Consider the following 5,886-nt stretch of genomic DNA (forward strand, 5'->3'; position numbering starts at 1 on the left):
TATGGAGGTCCCTGACTCGTGCTATCCTCCCTCCTGTCTGTCTTACTCTGTTATTAGAAGGTTTCCTGTTCTTTCTTCTCTTAACCTCAACTTCTTTTTGAACTAGATTGCTTTAAAAAGAAGACAGTAAAATTTCCCTTAAGTTAACAAAAGAGAGAAAAAGTGAGAGAGGGGTTCTATGCAGTGCTCTGGTTAACAGTCTTAGCTGAGACCAGCCTGTATGTCATTCCAGCTCAGCTTCCAGAAACATGAGTAAAGAAGTCTCAAAAAGATTTCAGTCCCCAAATTTTCAAATATTACCAGCTGACACATTAGACATTATGAAGACAAGCTGTTCTCACCATGACTTGTCCAGATTCCTGATACACAGAGCCAGTGAGCATGTTGCAATGATAGTTGTTTTAAACCACAGAATTTGGAGGTGGCTTGGAATACAATAATAGACAACCAGAATGCCTCGCCATCTTGCATATCCCATTTTCCACTTTCCAAATGTCCCCATTTCCTTTGAAGTCCATGTCGCTCTGGGACTACCAAGTCGTCCCCCAGCTCCAAGGGTAGGAGAAGTGATATAGGGTAATCTAATTGTCAATGTTTTCCCCTAGTCGCAGAGACTAGTTCATGCAGGTGCACATGAACTAAGCCAGACTCTAATATTCCATGCGAATATTACAAATTTTGCTTGGAATTTTCTGTAAAAAGTGTTTTCTTTGTCTGGACAATTTGGAGCTGCTAAAATCATTTGTTTTTTTTAACTATGAGGGAAGCCAATTTGCAAATAAGTTCAACACATGGAAAAGAACAGAGTTGAGAACCCCCAAAACTCAGACCTGGGGTCCTGATGACAATATAAACTTTTAGATGAAGCCCTTGTCTTAAATTTGACCTTCTGGATATTTTAGCTTTATACATTGGTAAATTCCCTTTATTATTCAAGCCAGTTTGAGTAGAGCTTTACCTTGCTTACAACCAAAAACATCCTAAGCTTTCTATGCATAAGCCAAAAATTTTTCGGGAAAGACTCACATCAGTGGCTACCATGGATAAAATAACTCAGGAAGAGGGAAGCTTTAGTTTTTAATCTTATACTTTATTGTATTATTTAAAGTATCTAACAATATACACCAATTACTTTTTTTTTAAATAATGACAGGACTTATCTGGGTGCTGAAATAGGCTATTTTTTGGTTTTGTTAGTCATGATTTTCTGTGTGATATCCAACCACGCCCATGTGATACTTAATTCACTCTTTCCTATAATACAAAAAAGTATCAAGGACTTAACAATGTTGAAGAATTTCACATGTATTACCTCTTTTAATCCTCATAAGAAGTCCAGTGGTTAATCCATGTTACCCCTATGTTATGAAGCAGGAAAGTGAAGCAAGCTGAGAACTGCTAAGGAATTTGTCAAAGGTCACGAAACTAGTTAAGTGGTAAAGGTAGTATTCAAATCAATGTCTGCCTAATATCATTGTTCATGCTCATAACTCTCCCACCATTAATGATTCAAGTGTTTTTCAAACTTATATTTGAACCTTCTATCCTAGAATAAGGATAAGCTTGTCATCTTTTCTTTATGTTAAAAAAAACAACAAAATTTAGTTCTCTCTCTGTTAATTCTACCTATTGAGGAGTATTTTTTCTGCCTATGCCAAACCACCTAATCCCTCATCCAAGCATTAGTCTTTTAAATATTTGAAGACAATTATAATGTCCCCCCTCCAGGAGCCTCTTCTTCATGCCCACCATATCCATGCTCACATACAAATACACATACACACACACACACACACACATCCCTGAAACATTCCTTTGCCAATGTCTTTAAATTCTATCAAGTCAAGTCTATCAACCTTTACTTAAAGTCACCTTTTTCCCATTTCCTCACCATCATGATCCCCCTGTCCTGTACCCACTCACCCTCTGAAAACTAAAGCCTGCAAAGGTAAGTGGTTTTCCCAAAAACAAAAAGTTCCTTATTAGTTGAATACAGGAAGGTCTGATTACCATTTTCCTGTGGATCAGCATCAATATTCCTCATCAGGCATAGCTCATACAATTCTTTATAGTGACCTTTATATGTATTTATTCACATTTAGGTGATAGACAAGCAGAAAGATCTTCACTTTGATAACCAATGAATATAATATTAGCATCTTTGGATGAGAATCCAACTATCGAGGACTAAGCTGAATATTTCAGGCCAGAGGATAAAAATTCAGAACGCTTACCAATGCGATAGAATAAATAACAATTGAGATCTTTTAAGTGCTGTGACAGACATTTCAAAGAAGTAGTAATCAGCCTGTATTTAGTTGTGAGTTAGAAACAATTCCTGGCTAAGTGACATATGCCCAGTTTTGAATTATGCATTTCTGTTGCAGGGAGAGCATTTCACAAAGTTTTATCATACCCATCATTGGAGTCTATATAAAAATGATATCTGGGGAAATGGCACAGATGCCAATAAAGAGGCAACAAGTAAAGCTATATTCAGTCTCTGTGTTTCTTTCTCTCCTAAAGATTATCCACAGTATACCTTATTTCCTACTAAAGTCCTTGAAGGAGTTGTGAGCTTTGTCATCTCACTGAGTATAAATTCTTTATTTCATGAAAACATTTTCTTGTAGTTGGTGATAATTAATAGCTTCCTTATATAGAGTGCTGTAAGCTCTTTCATATTACCCAGGAGTTAGGCACAGCTTCAGAAAAGCCCAGACCATGTGTGAAACTGACTTGAACATACTGACTAATTTATTTGATCTTATTCTGACTCATCACACGTAATTGTTTGCGTCAAAGTTCATAAATCTTGCTTTGCTTTGGAAAAGATGATTCATATATAAGTCTCAACTGATTGAATAAAAAATGAGCTTGTATACAATATAGTAAAAAACAAAAATGCATGTGATTTTGGTATATACATTTTCTTTTGATGGTAATAAACTACTACAAATGGATTTTCATGTTTCAATTTAATAAATTCCAGTAGCTCATTATTGTGTAAATTAAGACAAGGCCACTGTGAAACAGCAATTAGAACTATGCTATGGAACAGCCCCATATTTTTAAGACTCCAAACATTGTTTGTATTAAGTTTAAACTCAGGAGAGTAATATTTGCCCATCTTTAACCTTGAAGCCCAGAAAATTTTAGTTTACCTAAGTTTTAGGAAACATGTCCAATCATTATGAAGTAAACCAAAATCACCTAAGATACTGAGCATGTGCTGTAAGAAAGTCACCTATATAGGACATCTAAATATGATCTGAACAGACTATAGAGACTTGCCAGATAATTTTCCTCTCAGGAACAGACATTATTTCACACTTTGATTATGATTAGATCCCATCTGTTTGACCCTATCATGTTTCTACTCCTGCAATCCTCTCAATAATTGAAACACTGTTAATAACAGAATAGCTTGAATTAGATTGAGTACATTATCCGTGTCAAGTACAAGGAATTCTAATGTTAAGTTGTCTGACAAAAATCTAAAACAAAGAATTTTAACTCCATTAAAGTGAGCCTACAAGATTAAAGAAAGGAATTTTCAGTATAGGTTTAAACATATGTGACGATACTGGACAGATGTTTAAATGTTACTCTGCTTCCTTGAACAGATGCATCATTCACTGTTCTATTTCAGTAAACAGGGAACATCATAATGAAACAGACACATTTGGCAATAAGAGATCATCATTTTTATGCATTACTTTTTTGAAGGTGGGACATTTTAAAGCATTCTGCTACAGTATATCATCATACCTGGTGTAAATTTATGACATCCCTCTTTTCAAAATCAACTAAATCAAATCAAGTTTCAATGAGATGAAATGAACTGATGAAAAGCTGTTCCTGAGTCTTTGAAGTGGCTTGGGCTTTTTTTCTTATCAAGGCAAATCTGTCTTGTAGCATGTTAATGTAAATTATGGTAGTGAATGTCAAATCTCCATCTGCTCCAACAATCTGTTAAAATATACAGTTCTTTTCTAGGGAAAAGAGTTTATAAACTTTTAGAATATTGTCATCAGTACCCCTCTTGAATAATCTGTGTCTTGGCAAAATCTATTCTTCATCAATGACCTAATTCCCTGCTTTGGCAGAATTTCTTGGTGATATCCCCAGAAGCTTATATTTTTTCTTTATTCCTAGAAAGGGTTTCATGAGCTCTTGAAACATTCTCTATCTTGTGTGCATCCATCCCCTGCAGCAGACACTGCATTTAGAGATCACCATGGGAGCTAGAAGTTCTTCACAATGGAATATTCACTTTGGAAAAGAGGGAAAAGAAGTCAAAGAGAAAGAGAGCTTTCAATCACAGCAAGGGTGGATTTAGAGTATCCTTTGGGTTCAGTTTCCCAAAGCACCAGCAATGGTTTGATGGAAAGAGCCTGTCACTAGAATGAAAAGACTCAGTAGTTCTGCTGCTTTCTACAGGGGGAGATTGTGCAAGTTACTTAACGTTCAAAGACTCACTTTTCTCATCTTTAAATAATAATATCTACATGTATGAGCAAATGAAATCTTTTTTGTGATTTAAAAGAATATATTTTACCAAAAAAATTACAATCATTATACACAAGCCACTGCATGCTGTCATGAGGACATATACATAGTTTTAGGTAATTATAAAAGAAAGAGTTTACACAGAAAACCTGATAGATCTGCCTGCACTGTTGAGAACCAGTGTGTCAATGAACATTAGGAGACATTCTCGGAGATTTGCTGCCCAAGAAAGCACATAGACACATTCAGGAAGAAAAGCTTTCTGGTAATACATTATCAGTCTACTCCTAGAGTTTTGATGTTTTCAGAAACAGTATTGCCTTTTGATCTTTACCAAGAAAAAGGAAAAAAGTGCATTTTGAGTTCTATGTCCCCAAACTCACCATACTTACATAATAAAACAGTTCTCATTTGTAAAAAGCAAAAGGAAACACCTTCTTTGAGCTTAGAAGATATTACTTCCTTTTCCCTAGTTATTTAATGTTAGATATTCTTACATAAACTCTTTTCAGAAAAAAAAAAAGCAGATTGGGTCATTCAAATGTGACATTTAGAACTTTTAAAAAATATGTATCAGGGTCTTTGCTTAAACTTGAATACAAATTTTATTTCTAAACTTCACTGATGAAAAACTCAGGAAAAATGAAAAATCAAAAGAAATCATAAAATCTAAATCCCAAACAACAGAATTCTAATCTACCATGACTAAATGCCAAAGTGAAAAAATATATATTATTATTGTGTTTTCCTCCATGTTCAGAAGTTCATGAAGGGATATTTTAGTTGAGGTCAGAGAAAGTTGGAAAACTGTGACCTGACCACAGAAAGCCTGTCTTTTCAGTTTCCTGAAATGTGTCAATGGAGCTGATGACTACATAGGGACTGGTCCTCCTTGCTTAGGTACATATGGATGGAAAGAGGAACTTCAGCATAACAAGAGCATCACTCACTTTGAGCAGACCACTATCAGCAAAGTCAAAATATAAAATCAGGGTTCATGTTGTTGCAATAATTGATATTTAGGAGTTGAAGATGTGCTCAAGATTCATAACTGAAACAAAAAAAATTCTTTGGATCACATATATACAATCTTATGGAATCAAGATGATTCAAGGAGATATGAACAGACTGCATTCTTTAAAAACAACGCCTGTTTCATTACAATTTTACAGAAATGACCCAAATTACTCTGGATGGCAGTTGGAACAGTTGTTACCAACATGGATTATGCATGTAAAAATGTTATAATGGGCTTCCTAAGATATTTTCTTATTCCAAAATTCCCAGGTTCCTTGATTAACAGAAGCTAAAAATGCTAGTCAAAATAATCTAAATTTTCCATTCCCAAAATATATATAATAAACTCTTTTATGT

Source organism: Balaenoptera acutorostrata, chromosome 17 (assembly GCF_949987535.1).
Source record: "Balaenoptera acutorostrata chromosome 17, mBalAcu1.1, whole genome shotgun sequence".
NCBI classification, from domain to species: Eukaryota; Metazoa; Chordata; class Mammalia; order Artiodactyla; family Balaenopteridae; genus Balaenoptera; species Balaenoptera acutorostrata.